This window comes from Zootoca vivipara, chromosome 2 (genome assembly GCF_965207765.1).
Source record: "Zootoca vivipara chromosome 2, rZooViv2.hap1.1, whole genome shotgun sequence".
NCBI lineage: Eukaryota > Metazoa > Chordata > Lepidosauria > Squamata > Lacertidae > Zootoca > Zootoca vivipara.
The window spans coordinates 33,969,790-33,989,236 of record NC_142584.1 but is presented as its reverse complement, the minus strand read 5'-3'; the positions used below and the strand labels follow the sequence as shown (position 1 = coordinate 33,989,236).

At 44.8% G+C, this 19,447-nt stretch overlaps 1 long non-coding RNA gene across 1 annotated transcript in view; it reads left to right on the top strand.

The window, feature by feature from the left end:
* LOC148686805 (uncharacterized) overlaps positions 1-19,447 on the top strand; it is a 31,984-nt gene extending 12,537 nt beyond the window's left edge. Inside the window, exons 2-3 of the long non-coding RNA XR_015948048.1 lie at positions 14,560-14,714; positions 19,311-19,447. This is a non-coding gene — a long non-coding RNA (uncharacterized LOC148686805). The remainder of the gene's footprint in view (positions 1-14,559; positions 14,715-19,310) is intronic.

Genomic DNA, 19,447 nt, shown 5'->3' with positions numbered 1-19,447 from the left:
TGGACTGGGAGAGAGGAAGAAGCTGCTGGATTGGGCGGTCCATCAGAGTCTCCAATCTAATCCGTTTAAGGAGCTGGCTATATATTCCTATCCCCTTTGGAAAATGAAAAAGGACACACTGACACGACCTTGTGGTCGCCTGAAGCACGCTGCAGGCAGAAATGGAATCGTGCATCTCTTTGCCCTTCAAAGTTAGAGGGGGAGCGGGGAGATTTGCCACAGACTGTCTCTGTAGAGCTATGAGGAGAGACAGCTGGAGAGGAAAAATGCTGAGATGGGGTGGGATAAGGCCATCAAGAAGCCACTGTAACCCAGTCAACAGCACTGGCCCTTGGGGAGGCGTCTTGGGAAAGATAGATAAATGTTTGCCACCCAATTTCTTGGATTTTAAGCATACGGTTTTTAATTCTTAGTGAGACCAAGGACAGCAGCATTTATAGAATCACAGAGTTGGATTCTTCTACTGCTGCATCTTCCATGGCAATCGGACCAAGTCTATGACAATTTGCCGTAGAATAGAACAGAATCAGAAAGTTACTCCCGCCTCACTTCCCCAACACAGTAGGAGGCTGAAAAGAATATCTAGAGATCTCACTCCATCTGATTTATTGAAGCCCTTTCCTATTTCAAAGAAGAGTTTGCCAAAGACACGTAGGCACTGTGTCTTTGGTCTCCCTCCCCCCGCCACCCCAGTAATAAACCAAGTAAAGAAATAAGTAAAACATTTGCAGATATTTTAAAATTCCCATCAACTATTTCACTCTGTCTTACGATAGGGGAGGCGCTTCTGTTCCTCATACAGTCAACATGTAGACAAGAACTGTATGGGTGAAAGGAATCCAATGGGTTATAATCTGACCAGCTGCCAGAAGCAGGCGTTTCCTATTCCTTCATCATCACTGCAACATTTATGGGCATTCTTGGGACTCAGTGATGCATCCCCACCCCCACGTTGTTGTTGTTGTTTAGTCCTTTAGTCGTGTCCGACTCTTCGTAACCCTATGGACCACAGCACGCCAGGCACTCCTGTCTTGCACTGCCTCCCGCAGTTTGGCCAGACTCATGTTCGTTTGCTGCAAGAACACTGTCCAACCATCTCGTCCTCTGTCGTCCCCTTCTCCTTGTGCCCTCCATCTTTCCCAATATCAGGGTCTTTTCCAGGGAGTCTTCTCTACTCATGAGGTGGCCAAAGTATTGGAGCCTCAGCTTCAGGATCTGTCCTTCCAGTGAGCACTCAGGGCTGATTTCCTTCAGAATGGATAGGTTTGATCCCCACAGTTGATATTTATTCTCATGTGTGGATATCAATATATTTTTAAAATCTGAAAAAGAAGGGGAGGGGTAAAGGAACTGCTGTGAAAAGGGATGACTGAAGCGGCTGTTTCATGGAAGGCTAAGGAAGAAGTGAATTTCCCTTTCCCAAATGTACTCCCCCTCCTCAATCCAAAATATTAAATGGTTCATTAGCTAGAATTCTAATTGTGCTGATCAGGAGAAAATGGCAGGTCTAATCTCCCTCCCATAAAGAAGATAGCTAGTCCTTCGAGTTTAGCTCCATAAGAAAGGAAGAAAGAGCAGGAAAACCAATATGAATTGTGTAATATGAATACACAATTGTGTATTTTGGGCACTCTCCCATCCTTTCCTGCTTAGGGGGAAGGCTAGCAGCTTCATTAGTATTTCAGTTTCCCTGGCAACAAGGGTACCAAGTCTCTCTTCTCCCCCCCCCCAAAAAAATTTTTTTGCTGCGAGTCTGACCTCCTTTGCCAACGAAGGAACAAATCCTTCAAAGTGAAATGTCAGTCATTTCTCCCAGCTGTGACTCATTTAGCAATGTTGTGGGAGGAAAGAATTGGGCAGAGCTGCCAGGAGTTTGTGGCCTCATATTGATGTGGGCATATTTGCAAAGATGCGCGGGGCAGAGGTGGGTGGGGGGAGATCGGGAAAGCTGCTTCATTCTTTTGACATGCACAGAGAAATAATATTTCGGGAATTATAATAGTTTGCCCATGGCAGCCTATGGGATGTATCCCGCCCCCTCCAAAAACAAGCTTTTTTTTTGCTGTGCTGTGATTCTTTTGTCATTTCTAGCAAAACCAAGAGAGAAGTGGGTACATTTTGATACTAGCATCCCAATTGACAGGCATTAGAAGAGGGAAAATCTGCATGGCCGTAGACTTGTTCAGTTTTGTATACCCCTGTAAAATCCTTCATCTCTCCCACTGCTTGAATAATCAACTTTCTCTTAAAGTCCTCGCCATTATCTCACATCACACCAGGTTCAGGTTTTGTTTCTCCAGTTTCAAATTTTTGACTACCCTTGACCACTGGTGCTCCTTCCTTTGCTCTCACCTTATTGCAGATTGTCTGCCCCTTTCTCCTGTTTCCGTCTTGGTGCCCTTTGCTCTCCTGCTTCCTAAGCCTACATCAATTTCCTTCATTGTGTTGAATAGGTTGCCTCTTTCAAGACCTCCCTGAAGTTCCGTTTCTTTCAGGAACCACCCTGATGTCACTGTCATCACCTTACCTGACCTGTGCCGGATCTCACTCCCATCCCTGTCTACTCTTTTTGCAAATGGTAAATCCCCAGGACAAGGAGATTATGTGGAGAAGCATTCAGACATGTCGTCTTCCCCCTGCCTGCAGCCAGAATACGCGGTTTCTCCTGGTCATGCAGTGTGGCTCTTGCTCTGTGAATCAGCAGCCCTCGTTTTTAATCTTAATTGCAATAAGTGTTAAAACAAAAAAAAGGCAGCAGACTTGCAAGTAGACATAATTTAGAACTAATTTGTGTCTGCTAACAACCATGCCATAAAGTACCTCCGTGTTTTTATAGGGCCTAAGGTGATGTTTGTCTTAATTGCCGCACACAGAAGGAATTTTTAAACAATTGTTTGGCTTAACTGGAAGAAAAAGACGAGAAAGCTGTAAGGGGTTCTGAACAAAGAATGTTAACTTGTTTATTTGACTTAATCATCTCACTGATGTTGGGACAGGAGGGACTGTCATAGAGGATGCTTTGGTTATGGCCATTGGCTGGAGAAGGCCTCTTCAGCTCTGGGCGATATTTCAGCCTGGCTGCTGAGTGCAAAAAGACCAGCAGCTTCCCTTTTTGCTCTGCATTTATGTATTCACATCCAGACTCTTTTTTCCCCCTTTTGTGATAGTGAATTTAGTTTTGTTTGTCAAATCGTTGGTTTTTACCCCCAACCCGGCATTCTGTATTTTGATCATAAGTGGAGATTTGTTGTATGCCACTTTTGCCACAGCTCACTGTGTAAAGGCGATGACATATAAATAAACTCAACCCATCAGACCTGGAAGGATATGTCTCTCAAAGGCGATGATTGGCCATGATAGCAAGATTTTATTTATTTTATTTTTATGGTGCATATATGGTTTAATTGTCGAAATCTCCATGCAGTTTGCATTGGGCATAAATGAGGTCTCCATGACCAAAGGTAGTAGAACTTTGAAGTCCAGATGTTGGGGATGAATAAGAAAGGTCAGCCACCATCACTTTTGTTGCACTACTTGTGAGCTTCTAAGAACCATCCATCTGGTTGCTGTTGGAAACAGAATGCTAGCTACCTCAGGTGGACCTGTTCTAGGAATAATAATAATTTTATTATTTGTACCCCGCCCATCTGGCAAGGTTTCCTCAGCCACTCACAGCAGTCAAGTTCTTATCAGATCAATATTCTGATGGGGACATTGGTAATAAAGATCAGTGGAAGAACAACTGATTTGCATGCAAAAGGTCCCAATTCTCAGCATCTCCAGATAGGCATAGGAAAAGACTCTTGCTTGATAACACCAAGGACCAGTCAGTATAGACCATGCTGTGCTAGACCGACCAGCGTTCTGACTTAGTAAAGCAGGGTACTACGGCACATTCCTGTGCCACACACATCATACCCAAATCCTCTTCCAACATGTCGATTCTGTTTCAGCAACCTGTGAATAATAGGAGTGAGGGTTTTCCCTACCTTTACACTGTTAAGGCAGATAATGTCTACAGCTCTACACAGAATGAAATGGACATGTGGAGTGTCCATGGACTATGTAGCTGAGCCAAACTTTATTAGAGGGCATTTTTCTGAGAGAATTTGATTATTTTCCTTTTTCTCACCCCCACCCCCCAGCGCCAAAGGTGCTGTAACAGCTAAATTTCTTTGCCACTTATTTTCAAGTGCATTTTAGGATGAATGTTGTTACTACTATAACTAGAACCAATTTAAAAAATGGGTTATAAAAAAGAGAAAAGACTAATCATGCTCCATTCCCCTCCCCCCGAAAACTCTCTCTGTTTCTGGGGTGGGGGAGTGGGCACAATTTCTCCTTCAGTGCTCCATTGCAGCAAATGCAAAATGGCACTCAGGCTGCCAGTCCAGTTGCTGTTGCTGCCACTGCCACTATTCAAAATGCCAGTAATGGCAACAAAAAGAAAAACCTTTAGGGGTGAAAGGAAAATAGAAGCTGTGCTGCTAATGATAGTGAGGTCACCTTAGGAAGCGGGTGGAGAATTTCTCTTCTGCCTGTAAAGATTTGGTGAAATGGTTCCTCCTTACTACCCGATTTCAGAAACTGAAGAGGCCATTAATGTACTGTTCACTACCGCCAGGGAGAAGACTGGAATTATTATATAAGTGCCCAGGACAGGAGCAGCAAGTAAGTACAGTGGAACCTCGGTTTACGAACACAATTGGTTCCGGAAGTCTGTTCATAAACCGAAGTGTTCATAAACCGAAGCAAACTTTCCCATTGAAAGTCATGGAAAGTGGATTAATCCGTTCCTGACAATGGGAAACGCTGCGCTGTGCTCATTTAAGGAGGCTGAAAACCGGAGGGGGGGTTTCCCTTCGGAAGCTCTTACCTCGCGGGTAGAAAAGGGCTCCCAGCAGCAGCAGCAACAGCGGCTGCGGAGGAGGAGGCAGGTGGAGACTCCCGAGCCGCTTCATGGTGGAGACCCCTGCTGCAGCTCCCGCAGCCCCTGCATGACACAGCCTCTCCCCTGCTTGGCAAGCGGCGAGAGGCTTGAGTCGTTTTATTGCGCGGCGGCGGCGGCGGCTCTCCGTTCCTCTCGCTCCGCGGTGCCGGCCGGGCGACCTTCCTCCTTCTCAGAGCAGCCGCCGCCACCACCAGGCGCCAGGACTGGCCGGGGTGGCTCGCGGGGGCTCGCGGGGTGGCTCGTCGTCGGCTGCTTCTCTTGACCCTGTGCCGACGTCTTTCTCCACCCCGCAGGGGCGCAACGGTGAAGGTCCGGCTTCGCTTCTCTCGACTCCTCCGCGAGGCTGGGCCTTCGCCGTCGCGCTCCTGCGACGTCTCTCCACCTTCTCCGTCGCGTTCCTGGACGGCGCGACCTCCAGGAGCGCAACGGCGAAGGTGGAGAGACGTCGCAGGAGCGCGACTGCGAAGGCCCGGCTTCGCTTCTCTCAATGCCTCCGCGAGGCCGGGACTTCGCCGTCGCGCTCCTGCGACGTCTCTCCACCTTCGCCCCAACAAGCCTCTCGCCGCTTGCCAAGCAGGGGAGAGGCTGTGTCATGCAGGGGCTGCGGGAGCTGCAGCAGGGGTCTCCACCATGAAGCGGCTCGGGAGTCTCCACCTGCCTCCTCCTCCGCAGCCGCTGTTGCTGCTGCTGCTGGGAGCCCTTTTCTACCCGCGAGGTAAGACCGGAGCGCTTCCGTGGCCTCGGAAACCTCGGGTTACTTACTTCCGGGTTTCGATCGTTCGTAAACCGAAAGTTCGTAACCCGAGGTGTTCGTAAACCGAGGTACCACTGTAGCAGCAGCAGCTAAGTGTTGATTGACAAGATGCCTGTCAGCGGCTGCCTTTGACTACTATGTGATCTCAAGAGCTTTCAAAAGTCCCTTTGTCGAACCTGCACCTTTCTTGCCCCTTCTGCTCACCGCCTCATGATACACTGTAAAATGAATGACCTTCTTAGTCTGCCGCCGCCTTTGGCGAGGACTTCACTTCATTTGCCTGTATCTCTAAACACTTTCCCACTTCCCCCTTAATCTTCCAGAACTTAGAAAACAATGCACTCTTTTCAAACTATCCTGTTAGCTTACCTGGCGTCTTAATTATACAGTACTTAGATACATGTTTCACAAGCCAGTTTGCAGCCTGTGACAGCCTGTGTCAATGGAGAGGAAAAGGAGACAGCAGCTAACAATGTTTTTGATAAAACCAAAACTCCCTCTTCCCTGACCCTTGCCTCCCCCCCCCATCTATTTCTCACTCCCACCTCATCAGAAGCCAACCAGGGTCAGTTTAATAGGTTCTTGGGTGAAACAGCAAAGGAAGGAGAGATCATGTGAGAGCAAGTGGTGGTGATAGGGTCATTGCTATGCACTTGCCAAGGGGCCCTGATCTCTCTCTCTTTTCCTGGGCCTTGGAACTGATCCATATAGTGATTCATTGAACTTGGGGACTCTCCACGGAAACAAGAGGCAAAATAATAATAATAAATCCACCATGTATTGTGTTTACCCTCGCATTAAATGAAAAGATTTAAAAGACTCTCTAATGATGCAAGGCTTCATGTGCTGAGCAGCTGCCTCGCTAATTTTTATCTATTGGCAAGCACATAAAAGCTTTTTTGTATGGAGAGATGCAGCAGAAATGTTTTCCTGGAAGTGAGGAACTGGGGCAGTATTGAACTATAACATTGTGAAATTTCTCGCGCTCCGTTATGACTGAATTCAGAGGACTTTCCCATATGGATGAATCATGATGTCCCCAAATCTCTGCACCAAGTGGGTTCTCTGTATCTTTCTCACATTTACCCCTTGGGTCTGCTTAGCACTTCACTTTATTAGAAAATTATTCCCAAAAATGGTGTTTAGCATTTAAATATTATATTGGCCACTTGACTATCATCATATGAAGACCGAGGTATAAATTCCCTAAATTAATAAACAATTGTTGTTGTTATTGCTGTTCTTTCATAAAACACCAACAAGCCCTGTTTGCACAACATTTGTGTTTCCTTCCTGCAACACCCCACCATATTCAATTTGTGTATGTTTATTTCCCATGTGTATTGTGCAAACATGGTTGACTGCATGTTTTCACCAATATAATGCTGTGTTCAATCCACCACAACACCCCTCTCCACCTCCTGGCTGTCTCTTACATTCTTGAGAGCTGAGAACAGACAAACAGTCAAATAATCCAGCTTCATAAGAGTTTTATGGCTGGTAAATGTGTATCATACAGTGTACAAACTGTGCTCTCTGCCTGTAGGCCTTCAATTAGGAGTGTACACTGTATGATATTAATTAGTGTGCCATGCTCTTATCCAAGCAGGCTCGGCTTAGCTGCTGGATGGGCACGAGCTATTAATTACAGCCTTAATTAAGATTTTCAGTGCAAACCCAAAATGTGTGCATGCAGGGCCTGGTTAATTATTGCGGTTATTATTTATTATTATTAATTGTTGTTCTGGCTGACACCAGCGCTATCTTGGTTTCTCAAATGTGCTACCAGGGACGTGTGACATGCCCAGTGAGGCATAGAAGTAGGTTGAGGGGACAGATGAGAAAGGAAAATATGGATGGGGTGGTGGTATAAGAAAAGCAACTCCTTGTGCACTGGAGAGCTGAGGGCACAGAGAAGCTAAGGAGAGGAGTCTGGGCTGTGAGATGTGTACAGAACTTGATTAAAAATGATCAGCTGCAGTTACTCATCCAGCTTGGATATGTGATCATCATGTTGAAAACTTCCCAGCACCCCAGGCATGCTAAGGATCTCTCTGAGCAGCCTTCATCATCCTTTGCTGGCTGGGGCTGATGGGAGGTTGCAGTCCAAAACACCTGGAAAGTGCCAGGTCTAGCCAGGGACCACATTGAGCCTCTGCCTTTTACTCAGCTGCCACAATGGTTGATTTCCATCAGGGTAAGCCAGGCATCCCCAAACTGCAGCCCTCCAGACATTTTGGCCTACAACTCCCATGATCCCTAGCTAACAGGACCAATGGTCGGGGAAGATGGGAATTGTAGTCCAAAACATCTGGAGGGCCGAAGGTTGGGGATGCCTGGGGTAAGCCAATGCTTACGGTAATTCAGGGGGGCAGAAAGGTCAGGAGGAGGTCCTAATGAAACCCAAAATTGACTCTACCTCCTTCCATTTTGTTCAAATCATGGTATCCTCCTCAGCCATCTGAAACCAGTAGCTAAGATGGAACAGGCCTCTTCAGCCCCACTATGATTCAAGTGCTGCCATACACTGCTTTGATGGAGCAGAGAATCCTTTGTAGGGCAACCAAGTCTCCTGCACCTTCAACATGTCATGCAGAAGAGGGCATTTTCACACATGGAACTTTTCTCGGTCCTTAAGACACTATGTCATGATGAGAAGCTGCACTTTTCCGAAAGTCACTTCCACTCATGCACAGCATTTAAAGGGCAAGAATGCCCGGGGGGGGGGGTCTCATGTTTTGCATCCACCTCCAGCCTTTGATGCCTTCAGTGCCTTGAGTTGCGGAAGGCGCCTCTTGTTCTGCTTGCAGCCTCTGATTACATATGCAAACCATCGTGTTGGTTTCTGTTTTGCCCTCCCATCCCAAGCTGTTCTTGTTTTGTAATATCAATTAGACAGGGGGCAATTAGCTGCAGTCTGAGTTAAACTGAAAGCTGTGCTCATAAGCAGCTATTGATAAATAGCTGCGTTGCTACGGCAGAGCAATTAACATCCAGGGCTGCTTTTGTCTAATTCAAGTTTTTATAGCTTATTATCAGATGATACAAATGCTGGCTCCCTGCTTCCAAGGCAGTAATGAGAGCTCTCCACCATGAGCCTTCATCTTTGATATTGGAGTTATTGGCTAAATACAGCCTCTTAATGCATCACCATAGCAACAGGAGAATGGAGCCAAGCACTTGCACAGAAATGGGGATGTGGGGGGGGGGCATTGTGTTCCCTGGTGTGGCCACTTCTAGTGTTGTTTTTCCTTGAAGGTCTGCTGACCTCTTTCACCCTACCAAGATGGTCTCTCTTGCAGAGTTGAGATTTGCCTGGGGCCTTGTGCACTGCTTCTCGCAAACAGTGCACAAGCAGTGATAAATCTGTGTCTGGAATTCAGACTGTGGGTGCACAGTTGTGTTTGGCACCCTATAAAATCATTCAATCAATCCCTGCAGGGAGAGAATAAGCACGTCAGGGAGCTTTCTTCTGTCCGGCAGGCTAGTTTTCATGTGAACCTCTTACCTGCAACACCTTTGTTTGCCAAGGTGAACCTTGTCCTTAGTGACTCTGAGGTGAGTATTATATAGCACCATGACAACCAAAGACTGTCAAGCTAACCAAGAAATGTCCTTATACCTTCTGTCTGCAAAGCAAGGGGCTGTTACTGCGGGGAGGTGGGGCGGGGAATGACTGTAAAAGGCAGGCATAGGGAAACACCTTCACTGCTCTGTGGCAGTGATGTGAACACACTAGCGATGAACAGCACAATCCTTTGCATGTTCAATGGAGCTTGCTCCCAATTAATGTATACAGGACTGCAGCCTAAGATTTCAGTCCTTTAAAGCAGCCCCACAATGCAATTCTATGTGCTTACTGTGTTCACTGGGAATTCCATTGAACTAGTACAACTCAATTCTAAGTTACACTGAGTTGCATAAGACTGAGTAAGAATTAGGAAGTCCGCACTACTCAAATCCCAGCCGTTAGGTGGCCTCAGTAGCCAGTAGGCAAGATTCAGCTCCCCTCCCTTATGGGGATCATGTTGACCTGCCTTGCAGGGCTGTGGATTTTTTGTGTGGCTTGTGTCCGGTATCCTTCACTGATGGTTTCAGGCCTGGGAAATATGTCCAACACCCCTGGCATCACATTTGCACTTCGATAACTATTGCAAGGAGCAGAAAGTAATTGAGCATTAGTGCATGATGGGATGAGAATCTAAGGACTGTGTGAGGGTATATTTTCCTGCTCTTTCTCCAGTATCTGTGCTGCATCCCACAGTTTGAGAAATGTGGTGTATGATGTATATTGACATTTATGGCACAGTGCGACCTAGGGTATAGGAGGGGAGCTGATGCTGGCTCTTATATAAGGATGCATGGCACTGGGGAGAATAGATAGACCACCTTCTGTGGTCCCTTTGATCATTCCAGCTATTCTCTATCACTTATAAATCCATGTTCCTTTTTATGCAGCGTTTTCCTGCTTTCCGAAGCAGCCTTTAATCTCATCCTTCAAAGGACACATGCTTACCATGTTGCCTATCCTAACCTGAAGGGCAGAGCATCTGTTCAAACAAATAAACTTAGGGGTGAGTGCACAGCCACTTTGCCCCATCCACTCTGCCTGTTGCTTTGTGCAAACTGCATGCCTCTAAAGAAGGTCCTCTATTCGTTGCTTGAGGAGCAAGGCGTTTTTTGTATGTTGAGACCACATCACCTCTCTCAGTTCAAGGTACTTCAGTGTGAAAGGTTTATCCTTCCCACTTTCCTCTTAGAAGAAAGGGAGATGTTAGGAGAGTGATGGAGACTCGCAGGCTCCTGGTTTAGCTGCAGGAGAAGCAGATCATGGAATAATTATTTAGGAAAGGTTTGCTAATGGCCTGGTATGGTGAAAGAGCTCAGGACCAATTTGCACTTTGCTTTTTGAACTCCTGAACAAAGTGTCTTGAGATTTGTTGACAAAAATATGCATGTGTTGCCATCATTTGTTGAATTCATCAAAAATGGAGTCCTCAGAGTATGCACTGAAACCCTTATCATGGAAGGATCAGGCCCTCCTTCCATGCTCATTTTGGGGAAACCCCAACCCATTTTTCAGTGACCATTTCATGACTGACAGCAGCATAGATTGGATTTTGCTGTTTAGAACTGCATACACCATCATACAGTTAAAATGCAACGCCACTACCCTGAATCCTGGGAATTGCAGCTCTGTTAGGTTTCAACTGCAGTTCCCAGGATTCTTGGTGGGTTGGTGTCACTGTACGGCGTGTATGCAGCCTGAGAATAAGTTTAAAAGAGAGAAACAGCCCCATTAACATTAACACATTTTTAAAATTAGTAGTGTTTTTGAGCAGCACCAGCTTTTTTGACGAGGTGGAAAGAGTCCTTAGCAGACCATAATTATCCAGGCACATCCCCATAGGCAGCTCTCTGTCTCTGGGGCTTGGTGGGAATTCACACTGTGCTTTCAACATTTTAAATGTTAACTAGCTTTTACATGCTTTGTAAAGACTAGTTTGTGTGACTGTTCCGTGGTGGCAATGTGTTTGTATGGTCCAATGAGCATGCTACCTCCCCTTCCCCTTCCTCCCCCCCTTTAGGGAATAATGAAAGAGAGGGAAGGATAAGTTTGCTGTCAGAATTAGGGTTTGAGACTAAAAGCTCACTCCAGAAATGCCATCAATGTGCATGCTGTTTGTTATCCAAATAACAGAATCAGGTCTGTCAGGGAATGGGTGGGTGGGGTGGGGGCTTACTGTGGTCCTGACAAAATCTGTCCCCTCTGCGTGGGGGAGGAAAGTCTCCGTTGACACAAAATCACCCATCCCACCCGCAGTTCACAGCTATTAGTCTGAAATATTCCTAAACCGGGGCAGCTGTGATCATTTACCATGATGGCTGAAGAGATTGTGAGTAGAATTTAGCCCTTTTCCTGTTACCCAGCAGAGATGCCTTTAACCACCTTGTAGAAGTTGCCCAGCTGTATCTCCAAATAGAATAAAAAGCTTTTCAAAATCAAAAATGTCTTTAACTAGATTCCTGAAAGCTAACAACGTTGAGCATCTTCAGAGTTTGCTGTGAAAAGAAATTATTATAAACCAAGGGCAACAATGGAGGGGGGGATTCATTGTGCAGCTGCACTATCTACCTTTCAGAGCAGGGATCTCTAGCTGGCCTAGGCAGGAAGGAGACCTCATTCAAAAAGACTGGTTGGAACCAGGCTAGCTTTTAGAGCTTATGCTTTACTTCACTGGTTTCTGGTGATAACAAAACAAGGTTTGTTGTGCCATTGTGAAGACCATTGTGGGCAAGATATTTTGCTGCCTGAGGCAATTCCCCTCCCAATTCCACAAACAGAAACTGGCTGGACTCCAGTTAAATCCTACTTCTATACTGGTGAAGGGATAGCATCCTGCACTTGGAGGTGCAGAATACCTGGGGGCTCAAGAGGAACAGTCTCTGAGCATCTGTTACCTGAGCCAGTTGCCTCCCTCTGCCTAATGGTTGGGCCAGCCCTGTCTAAGGATCTTTGGCCTTTGGAAAAAAAAGAGAGGGAAGTCTTCCCTTCATTTCTGCCATGATATTTTGTGTCAGGTCAATCATTTCACTGGTCAGTTTTTATTCCTGCTCTGTATACGAAGCGATACTAGGGGGCTATGTGTTGGCATGCAGATGTGTGTTTGTTGCTCACCGCTTTCGTTCAAGCGGCGTCTCTCTGCAGCATTGCACTCTCCAGAGAAGTCTTCTGAAATAATTAAATCAAACTGTTCAATTGTGGAAGCCTTTTATAGTTAGATTGCTAGGCCCTATGGATTTATTAACAAAAATAATCTTCATATTTTCACTTGTCGCAGAACCTTTATGTGCTGTGGTCTCCGGGGAGGTTTGCTAATGTCTGTTCATTCTTTCATGGCACTAGTGTGTTGACAATGATGTTGTAGAAGGTATTACTAAAAAGGCTGCTTTTGACTTCCCTGTATTACAGGCCTGGAAGAGAGGAATGAGAGGAGGACAAGAGGGGATAGTGTAAGAACTAGACACAGGAACACACACAGAAAGTTGATCACTGATGCTCAAATTACAAATTGCCTCTCAGGGCCAAGCAGTTCAGAAGTGCTACCTGGCACATGGTACCTTTAGTTTATCATGTGAACCAGAGGAAGCAGAGAAAGGAAACTAGTTCCCCTAATCCTTTCCTTTTGTGGCTGCTATCTTGTATAAATATTGTCCTTCTCTTGCTTTTCCTGGAAACCACAAAGCCCCTGAAACGGCTCCTCACGTGATGGCATATGGCCACACGCTTGAGCAGCCTTGGCTCTTAATCCTGCATAATGTACTTCAATGAGTGGGGTGAGCTAAGCGTCCCTGGCAGGCGCGTCCATCTCTGTCTCTATCTCATTGCCTCCCTCTCCGCCAGAGATGCCGCTGCAGACACGGACTGGCCTCTGTTAGGCTGACATACTCTATTAATGAGTTTGAAGCAGAGCTGCTTTTCCTTCTGTTGCAGTTTGGACCCAGCAAATTCCAATTTCTGTTTCACATCTTCGCTGCAAAATGAATGTACTCCTGTTTCCGTAAATTGATCATGCAACTCCTTACTGCTACCTGCTGAGTGTTTGTCCAAGCTGGCTTTGGCTGGGCCAAAATTTAGCCAGAGGGAGAGCTGATTTCAGCCTTAGTGCTGGTCCTGTAAACAACTGTGCCATGTTTGGGAACACTTCATTGTACAGATGGTGGTTGTTGGCCCTCTTAAATCGACTGTCAAAATATCTGTGTCTGGGAACTGTTCCATAATGTCTCTACTTTTTTAGTTCCTACCCTTTTCCTGATAGATTTCTTTCCTTCTGAGCAGCTTACTCTCAGTCTAGCAGCTTCTCAGTCAAAAAGCATCCCTTTACAGCAGGGTGAGGAAGCTCAGGCCTGGGGGCCAATTGTAGCTCTCTAGGCTTCTTGATTTGGATCTCTGGACTTTGCTCCAATCAAAGAGCTCTCACTAGCCCTCCTTTGCATCCCCCTTGAATACATTTGCCGGGCAGGAATGTGTCCTTGAATTCAGATAGCGCCTCTTGCTTGCTGGTGTGGAGGATGCAATTGCAAAGGTGTGTGTGTAAATCTCTTGTTTTTGTGCGGCTGAAATGTAGCCTGCTGTACAAAAGTGAGAGACGCCAGAGTTGCTCCATCCACGTTTTGCTCCACCCACAGCTGTGTCATGCAACATTCAGAACTTGTCCACAGGGGAATGTAGGGTTACTTGGCCTGAAAAAGGTTTTCCCCTTCTGCTTTACAGATTTCTTTAGTGATAGTGTTAGCTTTTATGACAGAAGTCAAATAAACACAGCAGATGTTAGACACACACAAAAAAGCTCCTTGAAAAAGCTTTGTCTCCTAAGCAGATTAATTTAACATGTTACCCTGTGCAGTTATTATTATTCAGAAATAAGTTCTACTGTTTTTAGAGGAGCTTGCATCCACATAGGTGTGCACAGGATTAAAAACTAAACTTTGCAAAAACTTAGAATTGGCTCAATTCAAATTAGAAGTTATAAGCAAAGCAGGATGGCAAGAGGAAACCAAAATTTATACAGCATTCTGCCTTGGTATCTGGTGCACCGTTGAGTAATTTGGCAGGTTTTCTTGAATGTCATCAGTGTGAATGTAACTTAAAATAGTAAAGTTGCTTTCTTGACCTGCAGCATGGTCAGAGCTAGGGGACTTCTAGATCGAAGGGTAATTATGTGAAGTGGAAACACAGATGTCTACATGTAGATTTGGGCTACTTCAGTAGGATGAAGGAATATTACCTAGAAATTTTTTGGCAGAGATGTTGGACACATTTGATTAGCAAGTGTGTATGTCCTTTTCCTAGGTTCATCAATGTTGTGTTTCCTCTTCAATTCCGGTTGCCCACCTGGACCCTAGATTCTCACCAACTCCAGTCTTGTGTGATTAAAATGCAGTGCCATTTGGTTGGGGAAGGAGATGCTGAGGCAAAGTGGAATCCAAGCTGACTTGAGCTGCAAGGTAGAGAATATTCTACTTTTCTTTATGCGGGGATGGAATAGAAAGAACTGGGCTTTTTTGGTCTTGGTATCTGCTGCCTGCGAGTCCAAGATCTGCTTCATTTGCTTGCATATTTAACCTTATGTCCATACAATGACATAAAGTTTATCCCACTTTTGCCAGGTCAGAGTATGTGCTTACCCCACAGGGATTGACCTCCAGTTCAGATATAAGGCTTCTTCTGCAGACAGGCAGGTCTCTGGTTGGTCACACAGCAGACCTTACCTCTTTTGAAATCATGTTTGCCCTGATGGCATGGAGAACAATAACACCTTGTGGACACCTTTTGCTCTTAGAAAGGTTGGCTTTCTCTCACCTGCTATGAAATTGGACTAGCCTACTTTTGTCCCCCCCTATCAACTTCAATCTCTCTAGGACAAAAGGCCGTCCTATTACTATGGCTGGCTTTAGAGTAGATCAGGCATAGGCAAACTCGGCCCTCCAGATGTTTTGGGACTACAATTCCCATCATCCCTGACCAATGGTCCTGTTAGCTAGGGATCATGGGAGTTGTAGTTCCAAAACATCTGGAGGGCCAGGTTTGCCTATGCCTGGAGTAGATGCTGCTGCATCCCTTGAGTCTGCCTATAAGAAAAGCCTGCTGTATCATTTCAGTGGATCCATCTAGTCCAGCATCCTGTTCTTGCAGTGGCCAACCAGATGCCTGTGGGAAGCCCACTTGCCCACTTACAGTTCACAGCAACCGGAAGCAGAACATATAACCCACCATGGCGTTTTGCAAGGGATGAATTTCTTCAATCATCACTGCATTCTCGCCTTTAATGATGTTTTCCAGATAGGCTAGCAATGAAACTTCCCCCTCTCCCCCTTTGACTTTTAGCCATGGAACAAACCCTCCTTCCAAGATAGGATGGCAGTGTGCAGGTAGACTGGGAGCAGGTTTGATTTCAGCATTTAGCTAATAGTCCAAGCAGACCAGATGGGTGACAGGAGGAAGTGGAACAATACAGCATAATGAAGCTTCTTGGCTTTGCCCCGCCTTTTTAAATACGTTTCGTGTTTGCCAGGAGGGAGCCTAAGGCATAAGAGATCAAAGCTAAGACTTCCTTGCTGTAATACCTTGGGGAGGGAGCCGTTGAATAGAATAGACAGGCAAGCCACCATCCACTTTGTTAAAACATCAAGAACATTGCTAATGATCTACTTCTGTCCCAGCAGGTAAACTACAGTCCTGCCCATTTTTTATCACAGCTATTAGCCAGGTGTCTAGGTGCAATAAAAAGAAAAAGAACATTGATGCTTCATTGGATTGTCTAGGCCAACAAGTTCACTTCCTACAAATCAAAATCGTTCTTGCAGCACTCCAGTTTTCCAAATCAAAGCATGTGGGGAGTCCATGCTCGTAGTCTCAATTGCAGCTGCACTTGGGCTATGTTCCTACACCTGTTTACTGCATAGTATACACTCACATCATTCTCAATGCTGGGATTTTAATCTGCGTTCACCTGACAGGTTATCCCAAATGCATATGTATCCTGCACTTTGTTATATGAAACTATGCTTTGATGTGTTTCTCAAACCACCTTCACACTGATTGAAGTCCTTGAGCCATTCCTAATTTGTCTTTAGCCAACTTGCTCTAAGGTGGTAATTTGAGCACACACTGAAATTATTGGCACAATGGCAGCAAGTGCCAGGGGCTCCTCCCTCTCTGTAGTTTCAGAAAGGCAGCTTTTACCCCTTTCGGCCCCATAGTAGTGCGTTCACTGTTGTTATTTTTTCTGTCATGCACAAATAAAAAAAATACATCTTTAAACATTGAAATGAGTACATCATGATAAATGAAATGGTGTGCACATTCATTTTAAATTCAACTAACTGAATTTGGATTAGGACATTGTAATATTTAAATTGTTGCAAATGAATACATTATACCTAATTTGGATTAAAATTAGATCCTAGTTCCTAAAAGGGAGCTATGAGCAGCTAGTGCAACTCAGAAACATTCAGATTTCAGTTATTTAATAATTTCCAGAGTAACTTTTCTTCAATTGCATATTTCACTCATAGCAGAGCCTCAAGTTACAGGTAGGTACCGTGTTTCTCATATTATAAGACACGTCTTATATTTATTTTTTCCTCAAAAAAACACACTATGGCTTATTTTCAAGGGATGTCTTATTTTTTTCCTCCTCCTGCTGCCACGGCCGGCATTGCTGCTGCGCCTATCACTATGTCTTATTTTCGGGGTATGGCTTATATTCCTTGAATGCTTAAAAATCCTGCTATGGCTTATTTTATGGGTATGTCTTAAAATATGAGAAACAGGGTAGCCGTGTTGGTCTGAGTCGAAGCAAAATAAAAAAATTCCTTCAGTAGCACCTTAAAGACCAACTAAGTTTATATTTTGGTATGAGCTTTCGTGTGCATGCACATGGTGTATCTGAAGAAGTGTGCATGCACACGAAAGCTCATACCAAAATATAAACTTAGTTGGTCTTTAAGGTGCTACTGAAGGATTTTTTTTATTTTGCAGCAGATCCTCAAGATAGGCAACACAGCTCGTGTGTCATAAGCACAGTTGTGTGGAATGGCAAATCTTGCTATTGTGTTTAACTACACTTGGACTTTGTGTGGGGTCCAATTGTTTTATTGATCTGTTACAGCAGGCTATGGCAAGGGTACCGTAACATAATCTTTCTCCTCCTCACAGTAACTATAATATGAATCATATGGGCTACCATAGCAAATGTTGTGATTCTTAGTGACGTCTACATTGAGTTTTAAATCCAATGTGCAATTCCGGCACATATTCTGTTAGAAACATCTTGTCATTTACTTACAGACCAGGGCTATAGAATGCACTATGCCTTTTCATTCAGCTAAATTAAGTACCATGAACTGGCAGGACCTCAGCTTTGATTAAATGCAGGTCTGCAGACATTATGCTGGGAAAGTTATCTTGATTTTATAAAGATTGCTAGCACCACCTAGTGGACATTTCTGACTCTCCACCATTAACATTATACCCTGAATGAGGTAGGCTCATTCACTTCTTTGGAAGTGAATTTCCATTTTCAAAGCCTTCGGGATACCCTCTACTTCAGGCTTCCTCAAACTCGGCCCTCCAGATGTTTTGAGACTACAGTTCCCATCATCCCTGACCACTGGTCCTGCTAGCTAGGGATCATGGGAGTTGTAGGTCAAAAACATCTGGAGGGCCGAGTTTGAGGGAAACTGCTCTACTTCTTACTTCAGCATTTTGTGACTGAGCCTTGGGCTCATGAGCTACACTCCCTTTTCTTCCTTTAGCACCAACACAAGGAAAGAATTAGAAGCTTTCGCTGTGCTTTCAGCTAACCGCAGTTACTGGTTTGGGCAGAACCTGGACAAAGTGTGGCCAGTGCATGATTTAGGAGCAGATCAAGATGTTTTAAATTAAGGACATGGAAGCAACATTGCATGCTCGAACTTGACATGCAGTGAATGACAATGCTTTCTCTTTTTTAAATAATCTCCACTTTAAATTCAAAGAGAGTTTTTCATGGTTCCTTTACATTTAGTGAGAGACACTGTTATGACAATGCTTCCTTTAGTTGTTTGGGTATAGGTTTGTTTCATAACCTTGTGTTGTTTCAACAGTGTTGACTTAATGTGCCTATCTAGAGAGAAGGATGTTTATACCTTTCAGACTGGGAAGAACATAGGTAGGGCTGTGTATACACCAGGAACATTTCAAAATTCAGCATCCTATACAAATTATGCAAAGCAAGCAAATGTTTACCCATTTTGTATTATTTATTATATTTATTGTTGTGAGATGGTGTCTATTGGGTAGGACTGGAAAGGAGCTATCCATGGCAATCCACAAAGTGAACTAGCACACATTTGTCAAGTAGGATTGAATGCAATTTCCTAGGGACAATGAATTAAGAACAGTGAGGTTTTTTGTTTTTAAAAAACCAATGATAATTTGAAATGATGCTGAGCTCTGTATTTGAGACTTGCATTAGATGGTGTTTAAAACCTGTTAGCTTCTCTAATCTCAGTTTCTCTCTCCTCCTTTCTCAATGCCAGCATTAAAAACTTAATCTGAGGCCTATTGGGTTTTGCATTGCTTCTGGAAAAGGCTTGAGGCAAAGGTTTGTGGTGGTTGTGGTTGCTGCTGCTACTGCTGCAATCATTAAGAGGATTTCCTACAGGAATATGCCTTTCTTATTTGCATCAGACGACAGATGCAGAAAATACCTCTTGCATCCAAGAATCCATAACCTCACAAGGTGCAAGGCGCATGTCTCTTTGGCCAATTTTCCTACAGAAAAGACAGTTTGGCCAGTAATGGTTAAAAGTACCAGACTAAGAACCTGGAAGACTGGGATTCCATTCCCCATTTATCCATGAAGCTCACTGGGTGACCTTGGACCAGTCACCATCTCTCAGCCTAACCTTACATCACAAGGTTGTTGTCATGAGGATAAAATGGGACGGGGGAGATCCATATGCACCACCTTGAGCAGCTTGGGGGGAAAGGTAGCACATAAATGTAATAAATAAACAATATCTGGAAGTAACAGCAGTCTACATGATGTTTTACAGACTAGAGGAGAGCTGGAATCAAATGTTCACTTATCCGCAAAGCTAACTGGGTGACCTCGGACCACTCACTCTCCCACAGGCTGCTGAGAAAGAGAGGAAAGGAATGTACCATGTTGATCTCGGAACTGGGAAGGAAG